General features: G+C 37.8%; 1 non-coding gene across 1 annotated transcript; it reads right to left on the bottom strand.

The window, feature by feature from the left end:
• Positions 1–12,982: 12,982 nt before the first annotated feature.
• Positions 12,983–13,117, bottom strand: LOC141455043 (U4 spliceosomal RNA). The gene has a single exon (XR_012459114.1). It is a non-coding gene; the product is annotated as a U4 spliceosomal RNA (small nuclear RNA).
• Between the last annotated feature and the right edge of the window lie 285 nt (positions 13,118–13,402).

The following is a 13,402-nucleotide window of genomic DNA, read 5'->3' as shown; positions in this document are numbered from 1 at the left end:
TAGCATTGCGGGTCTAGCCAATAACCGACTAACATACTTTACTGTAAATTTCTTTTATTAACCATTGGGAATATAGACTAGTACCGCAATACATCTTAGCATTGCGGGTCTAGCCAATAACCGACTAACATACTTTACTGTAAATTTCTTTTATTAACCATTGGGAATATAGACTAGTACCGCAATACATCTTAGCATTGCGGGTCTAGCCAATAACCGACTAACATACTTTACTGTAAATTTCTTTTATTAACCATTGGGAATATAGACTAGTACCGCAATACATCTTAGCATTGCGGGTCTAGCCAATAACCGCCTAACATACTTTACTGTAAATTTCTTTTATTAACCATTGGGAATATAGACTAGTACCGCAATACATCTTAGCATTGCGGGTCTAGCCAATAACCGACTAACATACTTTACTGTAAATTTCTTTTATTAACCATCGGGAATATAGACTAGTACCGCAATACATCTTAGCATTGCGGGTCTAGCCAATAACCGACTAACATACTTTACTGTAAATTTCTTTTATTAACCATTGGGAATATAGACTAGTACCGCAATACATCTTAGCTTTGCGGGTCTAGCCTATAACCGCCTAACATACTTTACTGTAAATTTCTTTTATTAACCATTGGGAATATAGACTAGTACCGCAATACATCTTAGCATTGCGGGTCTAGCCAATAACCGACTAACATACTTTACTGTAAATTTCTTTTATTAACCATTGGGAATATAGACTAGTACCGCAATACATCTTAGCATTGCGGGTCTAGCCAATAACCGACTAACATACTTTACTGTAAATTTCTTTTATTAACCATTGGGAATATAGACTAGTACCGCAATACATCTTAGCTTTGCGGGTCTAGCCTATAACCGCCTAACATACTTTACTGTAAATTTCTTTTATTAACCATTGGGAATATAGACTAGTACCGCAATACATCTTAGCTTTGCGGGTCTAGCCTATAACCGCCTAACATACTTTACTGTAAATTTCTTTTATTAACCATTGGGAATATAGACTAGTACCGCAATACATCTTAGCTTTGCGGGTCTAGCCTATAACCGCCTAACATACTTTACTGTAAATTTCTTTTATTAACCATTGGGAATATAGACTAGTACCGCAATACATCTTAGCTTTGCGGGTCTAGCCTACTACCGCCTAACATACTTTACTGTAAATTTCTCATATAAACCATTGGGAATATAGACTAGTACCGCAATTCATCTTAGCTTTGCGGGTCTAGCCTATAACCGCCTAACATACTTTACTGTAAATTTCTTTTATTAACCATTGGGAATATAGACTAGTACCGCAATACATCTTAGCTTTGCGGGTCTAGCCTACTACCGCCTAACATACTTTACTGTAAATTTCTCATATAAACCATTGGGAATATAGACTAGTACCGCAATACATCTTAGCATTGCGGGTCTAGCCAATAACCGACTAACATACTTTACTGTAAATTTCTTTTATTAACCATTGGGAATATAGACTAGTACCGCAATACATCTTAGCTTTGCGGGTCTAGCCTATAACCGCCTAACATACTTTACTGTAAATTTCTTTTATTAACCATTGGGAACATAGACTAGTACCGCAATACATCTTAGCTTTGCGGGTCTAGCCTACTACCGCCTAACATACTTTACTGTAAATTTCTCATATAAACCATTGGGAATATAGACTAGTACCGCAATTCATCTTAGCTTTGCGGGTCTAGTCTCTAACCGCCAAACATTCTTTACTATAAATTTCTCATATTAACCATTGGGAATATAGACTATTCCCGCAATACACCTTAGCATTGCGGGTCTAGCCTCTAACCGCCTAACATAATTTACTATAAACTCATGTTAACCATTGGGAATATAGAATAGTACCGCAATACATCTTAGCTTTGCGGGTCTAGCCTATAACCGCCTAACATACTTTACTGTAAAATTTCTCATATTAACCATTAAATAAAATCCAAAGCCTAAGACCGGGGAATCGAACCCAGTACCAAAATACATATTAGCTTCACAGGTCAGATTATTATATTCATTTTCTTCTACCGGTCCATAAGAAACCGGAAGTACATTTGTGTCAAAGTTTCAAAAATTGAGTTTTGAACAGAAAGGGCATCATATTTGGATGGCTACATTAAATTCCAAAAATTTGCAGAAAAATAATGATAGGATGAAAAAAAACTACTGCCAATTTTAGTCATATTTTGTATTTTTTTTATTAAGCCGAGCTTTCGACCCCTAGGGTGACTAGGTCATCTTCAGGACTGTGGAACATATTTTACAGTGTGGTAACAATAATTATATTAAAATGAATATGTATAATGTAACGTAATTTACAAAAATTATTTACCTAATTGACAATTTAATGTTTTACATCATTAAAGGTTACACCAAAACTGTCACGAACAGTATTAAACAACATGTACGCCAATCTACTACAAAATACTTGTGACAATTGGCAACACTGACTTCCTCACAATCAGGGCCGGATTTAGATGAAAAGAGGCCCTAGGCTATTCCACTTATGGAGGCCCTTTCACCTCCCATTTTTAAGTTTGTAAATTACATGAGAGATAATAAAATATATTACTACATTGATACATCACTAAAAAAGTGTTTTATTGTTCACTGTTTTTTTAGAATGGTGTAATTTTAATTTTGCTAACAATTTGAATGTAGGCCCCTCTTGATCTTGAGGCCCTAGGCTGAAGCCTAGTTAGCCTATAGGAAAATCCGGCCCTGCTCACAATCGATTATACTCAGTCCATGAGCAGACCAAGACGGAAGACACACCCAACCCTTTAATGATGTAAAATATTACATTGTCAATTAGCCCTGAAGATGATCTAGTCTCTAGGGTTCGTAAGCTCGGCATAATAAAGTTTATCATGACTGAAATTGGTAGTTATTTATTTCATCCTATAGAAAGTATGAATCAGTCACCAAAAAAAATAATTCCTTTGTTTACTACAATTCACGTGGGTTAATTGATAGATTTGTGGCTGAATTATATTCAGTCTTAATGAAAGTTAGTAAATGGCTGACTGGTCACAGATTTGCATCCAAGATCGGAAGTAGATCAATCAGCTGAATCGGAAACATCAAAGCTGTACTTCCAAGTGATTAATCACACTCTGATGATGGAAGATCTAAAGAAGAAATAGAAAAAAAAGAAGAAGTGCATTCTTCCTTATCCTGGCAAAATAGTAGTCAACAATTACTTTCTTTTTAAAAAAAGTAGAAAAGCCGGAAGTAGATGATTAATTTGCGATTGTAAACGAAGAAATAGAGAATTAAGAATTTCCCCTATTGATTCCCCTCCTGGGAAATGAGTAATTCCTACATTCTATTGTCCCGTTATTGAATCTCAATAGCTATCTCAGTCAGACAATCTACCGTTGTATTCCGCGCGATAAAAACAGTCCAAAATGGAAACGATCCTTGACCTTTCTATGGCCACCTTCTGCAGTCCATACGCACCATCACTTCTATACTGGCATGCCTCTATTAGGTGAATGTGAAGACGACCTATTAATAAGAGTCACGAATCGGTTATACCCATTGTCAGTAGGTTAAAGTTCAAAGATGGACGACAAATGTAAACATTTGATGCTATTTTACGATATCGCTTTAATTAGATGACGTAATTTCACTAAAAACACGTACACCGACAATTCTCACACTAGTAGGTGGCAAAATTTCTTCTCTAATTTTTATTAATTGGCTGTAATATCTAATCGTAAATGTGAAGAATACATTATACTTGTAGGAAAAATCTTTAAAATAACTGTAATTTTAGTGAAGAACCTGATTTAACGGTAAAGACTGTTGAAAAATTTGAAAAAGGGTAACACTTATATTAACTTGACTACAGTGGTTGACGAGAATTTTGAGTGGAGCAGTGGTGGTGTGAACTTGATTAGCGTAGTTTTTGAAAATACAAAGGGAAGCGCCGAGTGCTGGCAGTTCTAGATAGGGAGTCGACCAGTTATGTTCGGCAATATTATTTTGTATACAATAACTTTTGGACAACTTGTGGGCGCCATTTTGTGTTATAACTGTACTATATATTGCACACTTATATAACATAAATTAATATTGATAGAATTACTGAATTTTTATACTTCACTCTGACTTGAAGTAAACAAAATTTCTACACAATCTTAACTTGTAGGCGATCTCAGATAAAGTGTTGATGATTTCAGAAGAACTTATTCAGGCATCCTCATAAAATAAAGTGGTAATAAATAAATAAAAAAATCTCTAACGACGTTGACAATCCAGATAGAAAAACAAACTTCAAGATATAACCCGGGGACTTAGCGGAGAAACAGTTAAAGTTCATGGCAGTGTTGCAAGTTATTACCAATCACAACTTCTTTTTTTTTTATAAACTTCACGTGTCTTCCTCATCCTCGTGCGAGGCAAAAAAAACAAAAAAAAACGTGATGCTTATAGAGCGGGGCCTCTTTGCTTAAAAAAACAATCCGCAACTATTTGTTTGTTTTAATGTCAAACTAAGATTTTTCGGTTATTCGTTATTTGTTGGTAACACTGTTATAGTTTCCACCTTTCTAATCGATCTTTTCAAATACGTACTTGAATTTCACTTTAGGGTGCGTCAACATCTGAGGTTATGGGCGCCTGGGGTTATTTTTTCAGGGATTTGCCGTTCTCCGTGTAGTTTTCTCTCGTTGCCAGAGCCGGATTTAGATGAAAAGAGGCCCTAGGCTATTCCCACTTATGAGGCCCTTTCAACTCCCATTTTTAAGTTTGTAAATTACATGAGAGATAATAAAATACATCACACTACAGAGATACATCACTAAAACAGTGTTTTAGTGTTCACTGTTTTTAGAATAGTGTAATTTTAATTTTGCTAACTATTTGAATGTAGGCCCCTCTTGATCTTCGGGCCCTAGCCTTAAGCCTAGTTAGCCTATAAGAAAATCCGGCCCTGTTCGTTACTGACACTTTCCAACACCGGGAAGTGAGCTGTAAGAAGCTCTTATAGGAACGGAAATATTTTATTTCATTTGGAAAATTAAAAAAAAAAAAAAGAAGACAACTGACCATTTTGCAAAAAGAAAAAATCTCACTAAAATATTTGGGAATAAACATTCAAGTAAATGCAGTAATAAATCATTTAGGAACAATAAAAATACTTACAAATCACCTTAAGTACTTTCAAAGTGTTCAATAAAAGCAGCTAAAGAAAGTGCAATTTTGCTTAAAAAAACAAAAACACAAAAAGTACTATTAAAATCGTATAGAATAATAAAAATAATTTTAAAAAAAGAAACACTTTTTAAGAATTAATTACACGTAATTAGAAAAAACATTTCCATGAACAATTAAGGTAAATTACTAATTACTAGATGTACAGTAATTTCGCGGCAAAAACTATAACCTATTACTTCAGCTCTGGCTGGATAACCACTAATGAGGTAACCTGCACGATTATAACCCATAATTCTCTCTGTTTTTTACAATTGTTTTTTACCAGTGCTTACTAAATGTAGCCTGTGAAGACAGTCTTTTATTTTTAAAAAGATGGCGGGTAGTTTAATTGAAATTAATTTCTTCGTTACGTCTTCTTCTTTTTTTGGCCGGATATTAATTTTTTTTTCTTGTTAGATTGATGGTTATCTAAATTGGTTATTTATATTGAATAAGCTTGATGGATAGAGTGATATCATGTTTTGTGTTTGATCTTTGCAAACAAAAGCGGTAAGTGGACTGAAATGAAATTATACAAATAAAATGAAATAATAAAGCTTACCTTCAAGATGTGGACACTGGCGTGACAAAGCTCTAAGGAAATGGAAACCCCAAAGGGAAAAGAGAGTCGACTCCCCCCCCTTCCATGGCCCCAAATACCTTTATGAGCGTAGATTGTGTCCTCTTGACTAAAGGCGAGCTGATTGAAGGCCAAATAGGTGTAAATATTCTTTTATAGCGGTGAACATGCGGTGTAGCGAGTTATAGCGGAAAACTGCGTACCCGTGAACATGCGGTGTAACGAATAGAAGTGAACACGGGTTAACACTAGAAATTGCGGTGTAACGAGTTATAGCGGAAAACTGCGTACCCGTGAACATGCGGTGTAACGAATAGAAGTGAACACGGGTTAACACTAGAAATTGCGGTGTAACGAGTTATAGCGGAAAACTGCGTACCCGTGAACATGCGGTGTAACGAATAGAAGTGAACACGGGTTAACACTAGAAATTGCGGTGTAACGAGTTATAGCGGAAAACTGCGTACCCGTGAACATGCGGTGTAACGAATAGAAGTGAACACGGGTTAACACTAGAAATTGCGGTGTAACGAGTTATAGCGGAAAACTGCGTACCCGTGAACATGCGGTGTAACGAATAGAAGTGAACACGGGTTAACACTAGAAATTGCGGTGTAACGAGTTATAGCGGAAAACTGCGTACCCGTGAACGTGCGGTGTAACGAATAGAAGTGAACACGGGTTAACACTAGAAATTGCGGTGTAACGAGTTATAGCGGAAAACTGCGTACCCGTGAACGTGCGGTGTAACGAATAGAAGTGAACACGGGTTAACACTAGAAATTGCGGTGTAACGAGTTATAGCGGAAAACTGCGTACCCGTGAACATGCGGTGTAACGAATAGAAGTGAACACGGGTTAACACTAGAAATTGCGGTGTAACGAGTTATAGCGGAAAACTGCGTACCCGTGAACATGCGGTGTAACGAATAGAAGTGAACACGGGTTAACACTAGAAATTGCGGTGTAGCGAGTTATAGCGGAAAACTGCGTACCCGTGAACATGCGGTGTAACGAATAGAAGTGAACACGGGTTAACACTAGAAATTGCGGTGTAACGAGTTATAGCGGAAAACTGCGTACCCGTGAACATGCGGTGTAACGAATAGAAGTGAACACGGGTTAACACTAGAAATTGCGGTGTAACGAGTTATAGCGGAAAACTGCGTACCCGTGAACATGCGGTGTAACGAATAGAAGTGAACACGGGTTAACACTAGAAATTGCGGTGTAACGAGTTATAGCGGAAAACTGCGTACCCGTGAACATGCGGTGTAACGAATAGAAGTGAACACGGGTTAACACTAGAAATTGCGGTGTAACGAGTTGTAGCGGAAAACTGCGTACCCGTGAACATGCGGTGTAACGAATAGAAGTGAACACGGGTTAACACTAGAAATTGCGGTGTAACGAGTTATAGCGGAAAACTGCGTACCCGTGAACATGCGGTGTAACGAATAGAAGTGAACACGGGTTAACACTAGAAATTGCGGTGTAACGAGTTATAGCGGAAAACTGCGTACCCGTGAACATGCGGTGTAACGAATAGAAGTGAACACGGGTTAACACTAGAAATTGCGGTGTAACGAGTTATAGCGGAAAACTGCGTACCCGTGAACATGCGGTGTAACGAATAGAAGTGAACACGGGTTAACACTAGAAATTGTGGTGTAACGAGTTATAGCGGAAAACTGCGTACCCGTGAACATGCGGTGTAACGAATAGAAGTGAACACGGGTTAACACTAGAAATTGCGGTGTAACGAGTTATAGCGGAAAACTGCGTACCCGTGAACATGCGGTGTAACGAATAGAAGTGTACACGGGTTAACACTAGAAATTGCGGTGTAACGAGTTATAGCGGAAAACTGCGTACCCGTGAACATGCGGTGTAACGAATAGAAGTGAACACGGGTTAACACTAGAAATTGTGGTGTAACGAGTTATAGCGGAAAACTGCGTACCCGTGAACATGCGGTGTAACGAATAGAAGTGAACACGGGTTAACACTAGAAATTGCGGTGTAACGAGTTATAGCGGAAAACTGCGTACCCGTGAACATGCGGTGTAACGAATAGAAGTGTACACGGGTTAACACTAGAAATTGCGGTGTAACGAGTTATAGCGGAAAACTGCGTACCCGTGAACATGCGGTGTAACGAATAGAAGTGTACACGGGTTAACACTAGAAATTGCGGTGTAACGAGTTATAGCGGAAAACTGCGTACCCGTGAACATGCGGTGTAACGAATAGAAGTGTACACGGGTTAACACTAGAAATTGCGGTGTAACGAGTTATAGCGGAAAACTGCGTACCCGTGAACATGCGGTGTAACGAATAGAAGTGTACACGGGTTAACACTAGAAATTGCGGTGTAACGAGTTATAGCGGAAAACTGCGTACCCGTGAACATGCGGTGTAACGAATAGAAGTGAACACGGGTTAACACTAGAAATTGCGGTGTAACGAGTTATAGCGGAAAACTGCGTACCCGTGAACATGCGGTGTAACGAATAGAAGTGAACACGGGTTAACACTAGAAATTGCGGTGTAACGAGTTATAGCGGAAAACTGCGTACCCGTGAACATGCGGTGTAACGAATAGAAGTGTACACGAGTTAACACTAGAAATTGCGGTGTAACGAGTTATAGCGGAAAACTGCGTACCCGTGAACATGCGGTGTAACGAATAGAAGTGAACACGGGTTAACACTAGAAATTGCGGTGTAACGAGTTATAGCGGAAAACTGCGTACCCGTGAACATGCGGTGTAACGAATAGAAGTGTACACGGGTTAACACTAGAAATTGCGGTGTAACGAGTTATAGCGGAAAACTGCGTACCCGTGAACATGCGGTGTAACGAATAGAAGTGAACACGGGTTAACACTAGAAATTGTGGTGTAACGAGTTATAGCGGAAAACTGCGTACCCGTGAACATGCGGTGTAACGAATAGAAGTGAACACGGGTTAACACTAGAAATTGCGGTGTAACGAGTTATAGCGGAAAACTGCGTACCCGTGAACATGCGGTGTAACGAATAGAAGTGTACACGGGTTAACACTAGAAATTGCGGTGTAACGAGAAGAGTAGTAACTGAACACTCGTACACTTTATAGCGGTGAACATGCGGTGTAGCGAGAATAGCGGAAAACGGAAAGCACTTCAGTACGAGTGCCAGCGGAAGAAACGTTACGACAGGCGGCGGAGAGCGATTCGGACGACAAACTTGAACTACGGTTGAAACGGAGCAATGAGCCGTCGGAGGTTGTCGTAAGCACGACAACTGCCGAGGTCGATGCGTGCGATGCGATTAGCATACATTGGGGGGACAGAAAGGAGTTAAAACTGAGACGAAACATTATGTAATCGTGATTGAATTGTTCAATAGAAATGAATTTGACTTTAGACAGTATTACAAATACTTAAAATGCGTTTGTTGTATTCTTAATTTTATAAAATCTATAATTTCGATCAGAAATACTCTTACGATTATTCCAAAAGGGAGTGCTAATTCAGAATTCTTTTTAGAACTTCGTAAATTTGAGACATATTTATTTCTCACTAGTATTAAACCAGTTTGTGATCGTACATTAAAGTTAAAAGCTACCTCACAAGGAAGCCTATGCCATCTGCTCCTCGGGTAGTGATCAAATAGAAATGTAAAGCTGCAGTTTCCGGTGATAAGGATCAATTTTCGAGATATTTAGCTCACACAGACGTACACTGCCGCTCAAAAGTTTAAGACCACCTGTTATTTATATTAATTAATAAGTTTTAATCACTCAAAACCCTAATTACACTTACGGTAGGCGTACGTACAATGGCGGTGCTTCAAAAGACATGTATAAGATTGTAACAGGTGACGACAAATCATGGATATATGCGTATGAGCCGGAAACTAGACAGCAGTATGGGTGTTTCAAGATGAACCAAATCCAACAAAAGTTGTTCGCGCTCGAAGCACTTCGAAACAAAAGGTCGCCTGTTTTTTTCGGAAAAACTGGTCATGTGGCAACAGTGCCTTTAGAGCAGCGGTTCTCAACCTGTCGGTCGCGACCCCGGCGGGAGTCGAACGATCAAAACACAGGGGTCGTCTAAAGCCATCGGAAAATACATATTTCCGATGGCTTTAGCCGCTGAGAAGCCGCGCTACCGTCTGCAGCAGCGCTATTCAGCTGGAACGCGCGCCGTTATGGCCGTTAATGTTATTTATTTATTAGTAATAAATATTTCTCAATACATAATTAAATATTGTTTTTGTGATTAATCACTATATTTAAATTATGTTTGATTTGTAGCATTGAAAATACATAATGCATATCAGGTATTTACATTCCGAATCATAACTGTAGCAAAATTACAATTATGAAGTAGCCACCAAAATTATTTTTTGGTTTGGGGTCTCCGCAACATAAGGAACTGTATTGCGGGGTCACGGCATTAGAAAGGTTGAGAACCACTGCTTTAGAGGAACGTAGAACGGTCAATTCTGAATGGTACACAACCATTTGTTTGCCGGAAGTCTTCGATGAAATAAGGAAAACAAACAAGCGCCGTCGGATCATTCTTCATCAAGACAGTGCCAGCTGTCACACATCTCGTCTAACAACCGACTATTTGAGCACTCAAAAAATCGAATTAATGGGTCATCCGCCGTACAGTCCTGATTTGGCACCAAATGACTTCTTTTATTTTCCGAACGTCAAGAATAAATTACGTGGACAGAACGATTTTCGTCGGCAGAAGAAGCCGTTGATGCATTCAAAACCATGTTTTGGCGGTGTCTCAAGCGGAATGGAAAAAATGCTTTGACAAGTGGTTGGAACGCATGCAGAAGTGAATAAAGTCATTTTCAATGACAAATTACTGTTTTTTTATTATTAGGCTCAAAATATAAATATTGCCCCTTGTATATTGAACTGTTTACTTCTGTTAACATATATTAAAGTTTCATTGTAGAAAAACAATGTTAGTTTGTGTTATTTATTCCAAAATATATCGAATATTCTCAAAAAATTGAGGTGGTCCTAAACTTTTGACCGGCAGTGTATACCCAAAAAATAGCTTTCTCTAGCTTGTCGCCCAAGATGGCTCCTAATTCAAAATAGGCACTAAATTTGATCGTTTACCTTGTTTTTCCATTTTATTATTGGTAGCTTCGGATTGGACAGACGGACCAATAAACTGTAAGAATGCTATTGCCTGTAGAGAGAGGGAGTGAGAGAGAATGAGTAAGAGAGGGGTTTACAGAAAATAATAATAATAAGCCTTTATTTACATATTTTACAGAAAAAGAGAATAATAAGACAAATAAATATCCATCGCTCAGTTTAAATAAGACAAAATAAAACTACACTGATTAAATCATTGTTCACTGAACCATTCTGCTGTAAATATGTAGGCCTTCCCATAGGGGAGTTTTGGTCCTTCGTCGGTGACTAGTCGTATCTAAGAATAAGAGTTCCCCGATTTCTCCATCTGCTCACATTTCTTGTTCCAGTAGGCTCTGTCTTCCGCTTTCCTCATCCAGCTGACTCCCTCTCCTTTTTTCATCTCGTCTGGACCATCTTTTGCGCTCTCTACCTTTTTTCCTTTTTCCCTCTAAAGGTAACCACTCAGTAACCATCTGTGGGTATCCGTTCTGGCCAAATGTCCAGCCAACTCCCACTTTAACTTCTTACAGCACCGAGCGGCATCTCTCACTGAAGTTCTTTCCCTTATAATTTGGCTTCTAATCCTGTCTCTTCTCTTTATGCTTAGCATGCTCCTTTCAACGCTTCTTTGCCAAATTTCTATTCTCTTCCCTATTGCTTTTGTGGTCGACCAAGTTTGGCATCCATAGGTCAGCACAGGAAGTATATTGCAGTTGAATACATAGCTCTTCCATTTAATGTCTTTGCTTTCATTATTACAGAAATTAAACTTTGTAAATTAGAATTAAAGAAGGACGGGCTTGTGAAGAAATACTTGAACGAGTTAAACGCATCTTAATTATTTTTTTGTTCGAAAAAACGACAACAACAGAAAACACGAAGGTTTCGAGTCCATTGACTTCTAATAATAAAAATATTAACATTTTGCAAATCCTGAAAAAAAAAAAAAAAATTACGACTCTGTCATATTTATTATGCAAAACTAAATAAATATATCAGAACAACTGGGTAGGTTGCATGATAATGGAGAACAAGATGACAAATGGTAGGCGACAACCTAAAGGGGCGTAGCCTCATCGAATTCCAACAATAACTTTGTGAAAATTTTAATTTAAACAGTATAAATTATCCAATACGCGAAAAGAACAATTTAATTAAGTTTCATAATAGATCATAGATCTCGTAGCTTTACAATAATTTTTAGAGGTGTTGTTGACCTTGGCAGATAGAAAAATTGAATCATACATGAATGCACCTTTTAATTTATTCTATATGACATAATAATGCACTATTTAATGCACATTTCCATTCTTTTGTTAATATTTATTGATGCAGGTGGGATTATTTAATAATTTACCCCACCTTTTTTTTTTGTTGGTTGTATGCACTTTTGTTATTGTGGCCTACAAAACAGGTGATATGCACTCGTCTATCCCTCCTGTAATACAATTCATAAAGTTCGAAAAACCAAAAACTACAAATTTTTAAACATATTCACTTCTTATTCGTCAATATGAAGTTGAAAGACAATCTAAAAAAAAATAGATTAAAATAGGCACTGTGTTGATTAACTTCCTTTTTCTTTCAATGGAGCCATTTAAGAGTTATGGACAAATAAACTCTAACCTATCCTGTAAAGTTGCACTACCGGATAACGGAAATGAAATCACGCTTTTCTTCGCTTTTTTTACTTTCTCTAATGAAGTTTCAAGATAAGTAGATTTTCAATTTTCAGTTTTCACCCTAAATATCCGTTTCAGCCCGGAATTCTTTTTTTTTTTTTTCCTGACAACGAAAAAATCTAGCGGAAACATCCTTCTTACACAGCATCAACCAAATGAAAGTACCAAGGTTTTTAAATCGGTTTTTCACTCTTTTTTTTCTCTCTTAAAATTTTCTGTAGACTTGGAAAATTTGTTGCAACGAACAGTTTGCATAACTATTATTTTCCCTGGGCAATTTTCATTAGAGCCTACTTTTGGAAGGTTTATGAATTTTGAACTTTGAATAAAAGTTTTGGTCCCAAAGTCGTATCCAAATGAAATATTATAGTTCAGCTTTCAACTAGCAATAATCGCACCTGAGAGGCCTTCTTCATTGGTTACGATATTGCCACTGCGCAATTCGGAAGAAATTGTTATCGGAACAAATTGTCTCAAAGGTACCACCGTGGCCGAGCGTCTATATACCCAGTCTATATTCCCAATGGTTAATATGAGAACTTTATAGTAAAGTATGTTAGAAGCTTATAGGCTAGACCCGCAAAGCTAAGATGTATTGCGGTACAGTCTACATTCCCAATGGTTAATATGAGAACTTTATAGTAAAGTATGTTAGGCGGTAATAGGCTAGACCCGCAAAGCTAAGACGTATTGCGGTACTAGTCTATATTCCTAATGGTTTATATGAGAA

This window comes from Rhodnius prolixus, unplaced genomic scaffold (assembly GCF_049639745.1).
Source record: "Rhodnius prolixus isolate KJV_2025 unplaced genomic scaffold, Rpr scaffold_15, whole genome shotgun sequence".
Lineage (NCBI taxonomy): Eukaryota > Metazoa > Arthropoda > Insecta > Hemiptera > Reduviidae > Rhodnius > Rhodnius prolixus.
This window is presented reverse-complemented; position numbering and strand designations above follow the sequence as displayed.